Here is a 13,782-nt window from a genome sequence, read left to right as displayed (position 1 = left end):
CGGTCTCGAGTTGGAGGCGGAACAGCATTGTGGATGGTCCGGCAGTGGTCATAGCGGGATCAGGCCAATGTTGGCTGGCGGCTCTTGACCTTCTTGACTCCATGGTTGCTAGTTGGGCTTGGGTTTGGGCTCCATTTTTGGGCCCTGCCCTAGCTCTCTTCTTATTTATTTTTTTATTTAAAACTGTTTTTACTTTCTGTTGCTTAGTTTATTTGCGCATTTTGCGAGTAATAAGTCCCTATACTTGTGGTGTAGGGCTAGTTGGGCTTTGTGCCTGTGCGTGCACTCTAAGTGCCTTATCTGGCCTAGCGAGGCGACGATCAATTAAATGGTCTCAATCTCCTAGTGGCAGAATGAAACTAAGTGTCGTCGGAATTATTGTCCGGCGACAACATAGTGGGAAAGCTGAGATTTTAGTAATTATGCTTCGTTGTAACCGAGTTATCTTTCCGATATGTCACCACTATGTCAAAGTAAATGGAGTAGCCAGTAGTGCACTCTTTGCTAATTGGTGCTTGTTAGAATACATGTATTTTGTAGAGACTCCTGATATTATTTCGGGACGTTCTCTCGATGCTTATTGTAATAAGGGGTTTAGGCTCAACGTCCCCCCCTTGTATTCGGTTTCATTAATCAAGGCTTGAGGGTAGCCGTACAAGCCTTTTATTCTAAAAAAAAAAAATGTAAATGACATATAGGATATGCTTTGTATATTGTTGAAAACAGAACTTCATCGCTACGGCTAATTTTTTTCTCTAGAAAGAAAGCATTGTTCAAACAGTTTAGAGCTATTTGAACAATACAAGTACTCTACTTTTTTTTTTCTTTCTTTTTAAAAGAGGATCAAAGGATTTCACTCCTACCCCCATGGTGACTCGAACCTAGAACCTAAATCTTAGGTAGTGGGTGCTCTAACCACTGAGCTAACACCACAAGTACTCTAATGATCCACGAAGAAAAAGAAAAATTTATGAGAAAATAAATTCAAAAGATCAAGTATGTATTAGGAAAAGCTTATCCATACATTTTTTTTTTTTTTAATTTACACCCAATTCACATAATTGAACCTTCCTCATGCATAGAGAGGGTGTATATTATAATTAAGATGTTTTCAATTTTCTCAATTGAATATTTTGCCCTTCTTATTAAATACTAGAAAATGTGTCCGCGCTTTGCTGCGGAAAAATCGTTATATGTTATTGTTCAATTGCATTAAGACAGTCAGGCAAGAAGTATATGACTAAAGCTATGGATACTGATGAAGTTTCTAGACCAGAGAAGAGCAACCTCAATATCCAGTCAAGGATTTGATTTGCTCCTTTGAAAGATTTGAATGCTTGAAAATCCATCCAAGGAGATCATTTCCCCTATGTTTTTAGGATTTTGCAATCTTACATATATCAACTAATTGTTCCAATTACCTGGTAATTCAACACATTCAATAAAACAGTAGATAATTACCATCAATGGTTAAATGAATAACTGCCTACATAAAACTTGTAGCAACAAAGATTCCAAAATAACAAATAAAATAGGGTAAATTCCTCCTATGGTACCTGAGGTATTGCTACTTGGACAGTTTGATACCCGATGTATTAAAGGGGACAGTTTGGTACCTGAAGTTAGACTCTGTTTGACACTTTGGCACTTCTGTTAATTTTTCTGTTAAATGTAAGGATAAAATTGACATTTAAAATATATGAATAAAAACATAATAAAAAAAACATGAGTTTGTGGGTTGATTATTTTATAGGTGTGAATTAATGTTTATGAGTTATGTTAAAGGTGAAATATTCGAATTTTATGTTAAAGAAATAGAATAATCAGATATTTTTTTTGTACTATTCTCTATGAATCCACTAATTTTTCCTCCAAAACTTGCATTTTTCCTCCTCTTCATAAACACAATGCGATGATATTATTTGGTATTATTTTAGGTCTTCATCATTTTTTGGGTCATTTAGGAGAAAATGAAAATGAATTAATGCTTTTGGGTTATGTTAAAGTTGACATAATTGAATTTTATGTTTAAAAAAATTTAGTTGCACCAGACTAGTTTCAATGGAGTACTCTTATGAGTGTTCACTATATGATTACTATATTTCTTAAACATAAAATTCGAATATTTCACCTTCAACATAACCCATAATCATTAATTCATACCTATAAAATTATGAAGAAAATCAACCCACAAACTCATGTTTTTTTATTATGTTTTTATACATATATTCTAAATGTCAATTTTATCCTTACATTTAACAGAAAAATTAACAGAAGTACCAAAGTGTCAAACGGAGTCTAACTTCAAGTACCAAACTGTCCCCTTTAATACATCAGGTATCAAACTGTCCAAGTAACAATACCTCAGGTACCATAGGAGGAATTTACCCAATAAAATATTGCAGACAAATGAATACAATTTAAGAAAACCTATAACGAACTTCTCTCTAACTTCTTTCAAGTGTCACTGATCCTGGAACCTAACACATAAGAAAACATATATAAGAAACCACTCACCAAAAATCGAAAAGAAAAAAAAAACAATAAACTGGAATATGAATTATTGTGTATGAGATACTGTGTACTTACATTAAAATGTGTCAGTAAACAGATTATCCACTTTCAAACTTATTTTTATACAATTTAACTTATGATTTGTTCTTGAAAACAATAAACTTTTTGCAACCAAAATATGAACTCTTACATGCACTGTAAGTTCCTAATCAGCGATGACGCTGAATACAGTAAACAATATTTAGAAGAAAAATGAGTTAATTCTTTCATTTTGAAGATAACTCAGAAAATCAATGAAATTAAGGCTTATTATAAATTTTACCTTATTGAAACCGTTAACAATTTCTCAAAACAATAAAACAATCAAATGTGATCGCTGATTTTCGTAACAAAGGTTCATTCAATTTAAAAAACATTTCGAAGAATGCAATATTATCACACAAAAAGATCAAATTTGGGTAAGAAAATTTGATAACTAATTTCAAGCTGTATACAGAACAATCCCTCATTTTTTTCCCAATCAAAGTATTTGTTTATTGATTTACTAAGCTTATTTAAACTTGACTTCAGTTAAAATAAAAGATGCAAAGTCTATCAAACATCCAACTACTCAAATTAAGGGACCAATCTAATAAACAAAGAACTCCTAAGTATTGTGCCAGTTCTTCAAATTTGGACTACTTGTCAATAGGTCATTCAGCTAATGAGAATTAGTGAGGTTAATGGTGATACTTACCAAGTAGGCAAAAGGCGGTAATCGAGAGCTCAGAAACCAGACCAGTATTCTTAAGTGAAGTTCTCTGTTTGTTGAAAATGCAAGCAGATACAAAACACTGAAATTATCAGAATGAAAACCAAGAGTTGATGGGCACTTCTTTAACAGTAGAAAGAATTGTTTGAACATTTTAAAAATGAATCTCTGTTTATTGTAATGTTATGCAGGAAGATGCAAGTAAGCCAGTAGAGATAAACAGTTTAGTAGTATTTTGTTATTTACACACAATCTTTGGTTTATGTTTTTTAGATCATGAGTAGTTTGTTAAAGAGAGAACAAAAAGAGCTCATGAGCAGTACTAAATTTATTATTTCCAATACCATCTATCATATTGGTTTACAATCTATGAATTGACAAAACCAAGATAAATTAACAAAAGAGTATCAAACAAATCTGAAGTAGCTAAAGACCTGCTGACTTATCATAAGATATGGTCAGACCTGTTAAGTTATCATAAGCTACGAAAACTGATTCAATTTTTTTTTATAGCTTTAGCTTTTGATTTATCTATTCATGATTTGTACATAATAGCAAAACTTGATGAGATTTTGATAGTTCATATGTAGTTGGAGAGAGAGAGAAAATTACCTCACATAAACAGTAAAACAGCAAGGAGTAGGGCAGATTTTTATAATCCACCAGTTGTAGGAGCTTTGTATCAGTATATTTTATTATGAACTTCCTGCAAAGCGTAGAATTGATTATATAAAGCATTCAAAATGGAAATACTTAAAATAAAGCATTCAAAATGAAAATACATTGTTTTAAAGAAATGTCATCCAATTTTACATATTGTGTTCCCAAACAGTGAGCATGATTTTACTTTTTACCTAGTAATGCTTATCTACTGAAATTCAGTAAGTTAAAAGCACCATGTCAACAAAATAAAATGAAACAGCTTTTTCCTTCTGGTAGCATTTGTTTTCCTTAAGTTTCAGTGTTAATTGTGGCTGCAAGTGAAAAGGCACGCAACGAAACACTTGTGCTGTGTCAAGCTAATACATTTGTTTTGGTTGCTATCTTTAAGGTAGAAAAATGAATGTCCTGGAAAAGCTTTTTATGACAAAAAGATGTTTGCCATAAGTTTCCTACAAAGTTTATAATTAATTTGAAGGTTGAACGATTTGAACAAAGTAACAGAGCACAAACCCAGAATAATTCAATTGAAAATATAGAAGATCAGAACATTGAAAAGAAAAAAATTGTAAAAGATAAAAACATCATTTGAATCTTAGATGCATTACCTGTTAACAGTTTATTCAACAATTATTTGGAGTAAATAGTAATTTTTATTGAGAAACCAAGATGCAGTAATCGATACCTTAGAAGTTGGACCAATATTCTGAACTGATGTTTCGAATCCAGGCTGTGCTTTGAATTTGGATTTCCTCACCTATACACGAACTGAGAAACGCTCCCACTCTTTTTCAACCATCAAAAAATTGTTTACAAAAAAAGCTACAATCAGAGAAGAAGAAACCAAATTCAAATTCAAATTCATAAAACAAACCCAAAGCTTCCTCCGGAAGTCGACCAGAATCCTCGATCCCTCCCCTTCTTTCTGCTACCGGAACGACCTACAATCAAAATCGAAAACATTACATCGAATCCAAACGCTCCTATTTCTTTCCAGCCCACAGGAAGAGACCAAATCCAAATTCACAAAACAAAACAAACCCAAATCTTCTTCCGAAAATCTTGGATCAATACGCTTGATACCTCCGTTTCACGCCGCGTCTATATCCCAGAGTATCTGGCTGCACTCGATGCGGGCTTCTAGAACACAACAGAAAACTCGAGTCTTTATTTCTCCATGTTACTGACCGAGGGCAAAAGCGTCATTTTACTGTTAAATGAACAGCAAGTCTCCTTTAGTAATTAGTATATAGTAAATGACTAGGAATGAGAACCCGCGCGATGCCACGGGGTAGAATTTCTACTTTATGCTTGTTAAATTTTGCATGTTTTGAAGTGTTTGATTAGCATAGATAACTAAGATATGTTTAAATGAAACGAAAAATTCTCAGAATTCGAAAGCCAAAACATGCAGATAGTAGTGTTGCATATAAGTCACATAAAAAGGATTAACACACAGAAAACAATGAAACAACTAAGATATTGATTCAATAAATCTGTTAAGGTGGAATATTACTCCTATACATATATGCAGGCCCTAGGCTAAAGAAAAACTTATACAAAGAGTCAAAAGCATAAGACACATGAAGTTCAGAATCCTATTTGTCTATCCCTTTTGATTGGGAATCAATTACCTTTTTCTGAGGTTTTTCTGTCCCCCATTTTTCACTACATTACTATACCTTTTAGTACTAAATACCAGTTAGTTAGATTTTCTGGAACTCCAGCAACTTCTAGAAAGTTGGAATCTAGTTAATGGCCATTTCTGTTCAATATGAGACACTATACACTTACAACCTGCATCTCAATGTTGAAGTAACTAAATATTTACATGAAAGCATTCCTTGTACAGTCTTCTTAGACACAATTGTTTGTCACCTAGTCCTAGCCTTGATATACAGTATTCAAATTTTACATTATGTATCCAAATCAAATCAAACAACCAAGCTATTTGTTCATTCACACCACTCATTGGAGAAGAGAAAGTAAGAGATATACTCTTATGGATTCCATTTCTGCATATCGGATCTTCAAAACTGATGATGCATGAATTTCATTGGTGTCACACAACTGCTTCGTCAGCGCCAAAAGTATATAATTGCCTATTCAATAAAATTGAGAAACCACAATTAATCATCAAACATGTCGATCAAATTACAGGAAAAAATTTTGTAAATGAAAACTGTATTTGCCTATTTGGTCAAACCTTTTTTATGATTGTTGTTTGAAGTAATAAAACCTTCTGCTAGAAAGACAACAGCCACACAGAGAATTTTAGCGGTTTGTATCAATTAACCTGTTTGTATTAATTAACGCTCATGAATTCCCCAAACATCAGTCTGCTCAATGTAAGTACTCTAATATCAACATGACCCTAATCTATTGCATTATTTGCAATAGTAATTAGACCAGACTAACCTGTCTTTGAGCCAGTTGCCGGGGGCCGGGGGGGGTTGACTATAGAACTGAAGTGTAATTGAGATCCGCCTATAAGACACATTAATCGTTATAAATTACGACGATAACAAAATAAAAGTCTAAGATGTTTAAATTAATGAAAACAGTCCAATTACAGTTTAGCAACTTGATTCTTATATAAGTATAACCTTCTGAAAGCAGCTCTAATGTCCCTTTTCACTATCATCAATTGTCATGGCAGAAAGTCTCTCCAAGGTTATGCCTGCTGCAAACAGATGACCAAAATTGCTACAGCATTGAAGACATAAGGCATACATGCAAGATATAAAAACTAAGGAGGAAATTTATAGTTTTCTTTTTACCTCTCAACATCCTCATATCTGATGCGAATATTTGAAATTGGAAGTTTCAAATTTCCAATTATTCTGCTGATCAGGGATCCCAACCATGATTAATTCTTCAAGGAAGCAGAAAGTATAAATAGCTAAAACCATTATACATACAGAACATAGGACCTCCAGCAGAACCAATCTACAAAATTCACAAAATAATTTACACATCTCCTTCATCAAGAAAATGCAGGTACGTATTATGTATAATGAAAGTAACCGGTAAATTTGATATAACCAAATTGCATTGCCAAAAGCGTTAAGGTACATAAAATATGCAGTTGACTAAAAGTTCAGTTTTGCTTTCTCTTATGGCTATAATTCAATCAGGAAATTAGAATGATTGCTTAACCATAACTTTGCTGCAGTTTATAGTTAGGCATTTATGATTCTCTGCCTACAGAATCATACAAATTTAAGCTTTATATTAATCCAAAGAATTGTGGATTAAAGTTATGTTTAGGCAAATTTCATTACAGAGAAATATGTACCTGCAATTTGGCTATACCAAACAAAATGATACTAAACTCCACTGAGCAAATACTATAATTGATAACCTCATTTGCACAATTTGCAGCTACAAATAGATATTGTTGATTAAAAAATTTCTGGTCACTTAACATTCACTAAGAGCATAAAATATGGCAAACTATTTAAGAACAAAAAAGGAACTCTAAATTGCTTACCCTCAAGACCCAACTCAATCAATTTATTGATAACCCCCAGCTGCAACATCTCACCAGCTCAGTCAAGTCTCTTTCGATGAAATGTGCACGGCGTCCTTCCTGTAACAATAAGCAAAACGTATGGTTAAGTCAAAACCCACATATTAAAGATCAAGAGAAATCTGAAACCTAAACTTGCCACTTTAGACAATGTCTATGTAATCACATACTCTACTCCTTAAGCCTTCTCAAATACCACTTACAATCAGGTACTAATCTTAGCAAAAGCTAAACTACTCTAGTTGTGTCTAACTACTGACTACAAGCACGAAACTTCGAGTACATTTTGAACTACACTACTCAAATTATTATCCAAAAAATCAAAAGAGAAAAAAGATGTAACTTTCAACTAGAATAGAAAAAAAAAACAATAGGAGTTAGAATAAGCACACAACAACATTGATGATTATATATACAGTACATTACCATAATTGGAATTCATCTAAAAAAAAAAAGTTAGAGAAATACATGCAGGCTTCAGTTAGCATAGAGAAACCATTAGTACAGTTTATAAAAAGACATCTAATGAATGAAAAGCTATTTGTGTGATACGTCAATTGCAGTTAGAATTCTTTATGTAGAGTTCTCATACATTAAGCAATTTCATGTATGATGAATACTATATATTGTATGTTTTCTTGCAATAGTCCCTGAGTTTTTTGGTAAAACAATAATATTAAATGTTGCACAGTACCCGACCAAGATATGTTTTGCTTTATGACTCTTCCCCGCAAAATTTATACTATTCATCTGTAATAAAAAGAATTCATCTGCATATATCTAAAAAGTTTTGAAGAAAAGAACTCAGTAAATGAATTCAAGTTGTAAGCTTCGGTTACCTACATGTCAATATGCACATTCCAGTAATAAAATAGAAATAGAAGAAACAGCAAGGAGAGCAAATGGTACTGAATGGCATTCTAAACACTAATTTTAATTCATACTTTTATATTAGGAGGGTATGGAACTAAATCTATTGAAGTTTAAATGGTTTTTACCGTTTTTTAGCTTATTTAATCTATATTCTCGCTCTTTTGTGTTCACGACTCTCATAAAAGGTAACTTTGAGTCCTCCCCTGATTCTCTATTCTTTGATTAGATTTAAGCTTAAAGAGACTTAAAGTTTTGGAGACCAAAATATTTGCTGAGAATAAGTAAAAGAGTCATTCTGAAACACACTTGCATCAACATCTTCTTCCATGTTTGCACATCAGTATCCATATTAAATAGTTCAGTGTCTCTAAGTCTGCCAAGTCCTAATAAAGGACAAAAGCATTATAAGTTTCTCATAAGAAAGGTTGTAAAATACTCACAGGAATATCAGCTTCATTGTCAGATAGCTAATCACAGTCAGCAAGAAACGTATCAGCCAGAGTTGCCTGCAATTACACCAGAAAAATGTCACAAAAATAGTATGGATTACTATAACCCTTGTTAATTTTGGTGCAACTCAGAAACAAATAAATATATGCATCAATGTACATAAATATACTAACCATTGTTTCAGGCTGACGAACCGTCCAGCGAGTTGTGCCTACAAATTGAAATGTTGAGTAAGAAAACTCGATCAAAATTAAACCCTAATTATTGACAGGAATTCATTACTGAAACTTAAATGTCTTTCGTTACCTTCTTCTAGAGCACCGAATGGCTCTCATACATAAGTTGGTTCTGTATGTGATCAAACAAAAAATCATAATCCTATCTTAAAACTGACAAAACAAAACTTTCCATCTGACAAAATAAACAAAACAAAACGTAATGCTATCTTAAACCCATCCATCGATCCATCCATCCATATAATGTTTCAAGAGAAATTAGCATTTTGGAAATAAAACCAAAATCAAGATTTCACCTGTTCTTTCTTTTTCTTCCCAATCACTAATACAAATGGAGAAAAAAAAAACCTAGAAACTACATCCAATCTAACATGGAAATTCATAAACACGCACTCCCAAGTCTCTGAATTACCCAGACCCAGGAAATCATCAATAACATGGAAAAAAAAAAGACTCACAAAACGTAGTAAGGAATTCAAGAAAACTAACATAATCTAACTATACCCAAGTCTCTATGCACACAAAACGTAGCAAGGAAATTCATTACCTGATTGTTGTGAAGTCTGATGAACCTGAAAATTAAGAGAGCAGTGGGAGATGGAGATCGGTCAGGAGGATCAATTGGTATTGGTTTATGGAGTTTCGTAGCTTCACCGTCAAACCAATCTATTTACCAACTGGGTAAGCACGAATTTAACCCCAAATTAAGCTGAGCAGAGAAGCATGTCCAAGTTTCTCTCTTTCTCAGGTTAAATTCGCGAGGGAAGAGAGCGAGAGTGAGAAAATATCTAGAGCTGCAGTCGGTGGATTTTTAACCCAGACTGCATGTGGAAGGGAGGCTAAAATTCTATCCGAGAGGTCAAGGCTGCGAAACAGTTAGATGAATGTCGATAGAGGCTTCCCGAAGATGCTAAAAATCTATTAACCTTCTAATCCAGATTCACAGTGGCAGGCCGTAAATCACAAAAAACAGAGGGTAAAACCGTACTTCCGTATGTACAGTGTTTATAGCACTCAGAGTGGCAGCCGGTAATTGATGGAACACAAAGGGCAAAACTGTCTTTTCACACGCTTATGAACAGTTGTCAACAGTGTAACAGTGGATTGAGCTTTAGTATATTAAATGTTAACTAAAGAAAATCTTTATTAAATGTAGCATTTTGGAATTTGAATTATGAGGAAATGAAGCTTAAATTAATTTTTCTAAACTCTAGGTGGAAGTCAAGAACTTGTAGAATCTATTGAGAGAAAAAAAAAAAAAAAACGCCAGCCATGTTGAAACACATATATACTTGTTCAATAGCATAAACCTTAAAAGCAAAAACACAAATACCTCGTGAGGAGGAATTAACCAAACGACACATACTTATTGAACATGAAACAAAACACGAATACCCATTAAGGAAGAATTAACCAAATGATACATACTCTTTTTTTTTTTTTGAGGGAAATGGAATCAGGTTCCAATATATTACGACGTCACAGCGTCAAGCTAGACGTCAATGCTTGTTATGTCAGTTGCTTTGATACATACCCATTGAATAGGAAGTTTCAATAGATATGTTTGGGGCTTGTGGCATCTTAAGTAATTTTTAACAAAAACAGGTTTTATTTTTATGCTAGTTACACTATGCCAAAAAGTCATTCAGACGACAGAAGCATTGTTTTCTGTCGTCTAAGTTTTTCAGACGACATAATTTTTTTTTATGTTGTCTGAATATAGACTAAAACCATACTCGTTCAATTTGAAAAAATGGTCAGCATTCAAACAACACATTTTTGTTGTCGTAGAAGATGGTGATTTTCTGTCTCAAATTTGGAGGGATATCCAATAGTTTGATAAGTATTTTTCCCTCTCAAATAGCCAAGCCCTAGTTGACTAAAAAATGTTGTGACATTTAGACAACATTTAAATGTTGTCTAAGTGTAGAGTTTGTTTTTGAGTTTTCTGAGTTCCTTAACTTCCTTTGACTTGTGCTTTTTGACCTCTAGCTATCCCTCACAATTAAGTCGTTTTCCCTCCTTCTCACTCTGCCCTCTCAACTCGACCTAGAACCCGTGAAACTGAAAAACTCAAAACACTAGCCTCTTTCCTCCTCATCAGCTCTCTCAGATCTCGATTCTCACTCTCTCCTTCATCTTCTCACTCCCTCGATTCTCCTTCTTAGTCTCTCCTTCTTCTTCTTAGTCTCTACTTCATCTTTCGCGTCCAGATTGTTGGAGCTCTCCAGCAACCAGTAAAGTTGTTTTCGATTCGGATTATAGGTAAGCAATTTAGGGTTTCAATCGTTTTTTAGTTTAGGGTTTCGACTGGGTTCAATCTTCGAAAGATTTTAGGGATTTATCTACAAACTTTGGGTCTGCTTATTATCCAAAATTTCAATTTTAGGGTTTGATTTCGATTAGGTTTTTTTTCTATTTGGGATGGGGTGATTGAAATGGATATAGCTATATTGGGGTTTTGTCTTGGGGGTTTGTCTTCGATTTAGTGTTGTGGTTTTCCTTCGATTGAAATGGATTTATGTGTTGGGGTTTTGAATCTTTTGATTTCCATGTTGTTTGACAAAAACTCTTTCTTCTTTCAATTAAAACTGATTTGTAGGTTTTATCAATAATTGCATTGTTGTTCTTCTACTAGATCATGTTGATATATAAGCATGTAAATGTTGATGAATATTTACATACAGTTTGATGCAAGAAAGTTTATATTAACAAGCTTATTGCAATTTTAGATGGCTTATATTCAAAAAGGAGTTTGACAGCAGCTATGTGAGATTTATGAAGGATGGAGCTAAGTGCTTGGTAGAGAACACTGAAATCCTTTTTTGTTATGCAGCTATCTCAAGTAAGTTCAAATTTCCTATCGTTTCAAACCCATTCGTTCTGTTTCAGTCTTTCCAAGAGTTTGGGTGTGATTTGTTGTAAATTTGGTCTAGGTGGCTAGATTTGTGAAATACAAAGTGGGTGTTAGCAATTGGAATTTGATTTGTTGTAGCAGTTGATTGGCTTTATTAGCTGCTGAAACCCAAGGCTTGAGGTAGGGAAAACAAACTTTTATCTATAGCTTTGATTCTGATTTGGTATGTAATTGGTGTGATTGTGTTGAAATGTTTTCCTTTGTGATTTTTAAGTGCAATTTGACAAGCAAAGAGTCAAATGTAATGCTTCATGCATCCTCTTTGTATTCCCTTGTTTACTCTCCAATGTAGTAGCTATTCTTTTCGCTTGTAAGGTAGTTCTTTTTGTTGTGTCTCTCTTGTTTACTCTTAAAACAGACCAACTTTAAAATCAAAACTTCTGATTGTGGTTAAAACAGCTTTACTGAATTTTCTGAGAAAGTTGCTAATTTGGTAACTTTGAGTTTTGTGTTGCCCTACTTAATGATCTCTAAATGTCATGAAATTTTGATATATTTCTGTTCCGCTAGTTAACAAATGATCTGAAAAGTTTCACCTTATTTTGATGTATAATGAATCTTCAGTGATTTTTCTTTTGAGTCTGGTTTGCTTTGGCAAAGTTCCAGAATTTTTAGTGTACCCTCTGACTTTCTGCTGAGATTTGAACTTCTATTTGAATCATTTAACCTCTGGTCTTTGTATATATTGAACTAAACATTCCAATAGTTGTTTCAAAATTGATTTCTTGTCAATTGGTCTTAAAATGAATTTTTCTGTTTTGACTTTGCTGCTGCTATATTTTTCTGAAACCTGACAGTTCAGTCTATTTGCACCTATCGTTTCCCTTACTTCTCGAACTCCCATTAGTTTGAAATTTTAGTATGTCATACCTTGATATGTCAGCTTTCATTTTGGAAAATTTCAAGTTCATTGTTGCACAAATGAATTTTTCGTAAATCCTCAAAGCCAAACTGTTTCTGCCTAAATGTTACACTTTAAGTTGTGTCAAATTTGGTCTTTTCCTTAATTCTCTTGCTTGTTTGGTATCTTATTGTTTTTTCTCTTTCATTTGAAGCTGATCAAATTGTCTTTTATGAAACATAGGAATTGATTACTTATATGCTGCTGCATATGATGATTTGATTCCATCTCACCTTGTTTTGCTAGAGGGCAGGGTAAGAAATCTTTGTTTTTGATGAATCATGAATGACTTTTTCTTTTGATCCTGACTTGTTTTACTCGGATTAGTTACAGTTTGTTGATTGTTTCCATCCAATCACAATCCAACAGTGATAAATTTTGGGTTTTGGGGTTTTGAGTTTGGATAATAGTTCTTCTATTTTGTAACATGTTTCTTCTGTTTGTTGGCCTTGATAGGGAAACTTGGTGGTACAAAATGATTTGCGAAGGAAGGCTCACTGCTAGTAGTGTAGTGGAGAAAAACAGAAGGCTTGTTTGTCTAAATTTTTGGTGAGTCTTCAATGTTTGTGCTCTATACATATATGTATTCAGCAACTAGCTAATTATCCTTTTGTTCATATCTTTGCCTACACATAATAATTATATGTTTACTGCTATCTAGTTGAGTATAATCATAAGCTCATTTTAATTCCTTGATAGAATATTGTATTTGTATAATAAAAGTATGAGCATGGTATGCAATCTGAACATTAGATTTGGCATGGATCGATGTAATTGTTGCAGCTACATGTAAATGAACTTGTATGTGATAAGACCACTCTTAGCAGTGCTAGTCTTAACAAGTATATTGTATAGTAAAAGTATGAGCATGTTAAGCAATGTTACTTTAAGAATCAGCATGTATTTGAGTGTGTTTTGTTATATATGAAGGAACCTATATATTTTGAA

The 13,782-nt window shown here is 33.3% G+C and overlaps 3 long non-coding RNA genes across 6 annotated transcripts; all 3 read right to left on the bottom strand.

Annotated features, from left to right (window-relative positions):
- Positions 1-2,413: 2,413 nt before the first annotated feature.
- Positions 2,414-4,665, bottom strand: LOC112199843. Its single transcript, XR_002936063.2, has 4 exons — positions 4,611-4,665; positions 3,878-3,971; positions 3,251-3,314; positions 2,414-2,480 (listed from the first exon to the last, which is right to left on the bottom strand). It is a non-coding gene; the product is annotated as an uncharacterized LOC112199843 (long non-coding RNA).
- A 1,192-nt stretch (positions 4,666-5,857) lies between these two features.
- On the bottom strand, positions 5,858-7,308 carry LOC121052977. 4 transcript variants are annotated; one of them, XR_005810434.1, is made up of 5 exons: positions 7,224-7,308; positions 6,706-6,874; positions 6,532-6,631; positions 6,132-6,412; positions 5,858-6,027 (listed from the first exon to the last, which is right to left on the bottom strand). It is a non-coding gene; the product is annotated as an uncharacterized LOC121052977 (long non-coding RNA). The 4 variants fall into 4 exon arrangements; XR_005810435.1 differs by having other exon boundaries at positions 6,532-6,608; XR_005810433.1 differs by having other exon boundaries at positions 6,132-6,631.
- A 110-nt stretch (positions 7,309-7,418) lies between these two features.
- On the bottom strand, positions 7,419-9,870 carry LOC112198221. The gene is made up of 4 exons (XR_002935904.2): positions 9,564-9,870; positions 8,954-8,991; positions 8,771-8,836; positions 7,419-7,517 (listed from the first exon to the last, which is right to left on the bottom strand). It is a non-coding gene; the product is annotated as an uncharacterized LOC112198221 (long non-coding RNA).
- Between the last annotated feature and the right edge of the window lie 3,912 nt (positions 9,871-13,782).

This window comes from Rosa chinensis, chromosome 4, assembly GCF_002994745.2.
Source record: "Rosa chinensis cultivar Old Blush chromosome 4, RchiOBHm-V2, whole genome shotgun sequence".
Classification (NCBI taxonomy): domain Eukaryota; kingdom Viridiplantae; phylum Streptophyta; class Magnoliopsida; order Rosales; family Rosaceae; genus Rosa; species Rosa chinensis.
The sequence above is the reverse complement of the archived record's forward strand: the minus strand, read 5'-3'. Positions and strand labels throughout refer to the sequence as shown.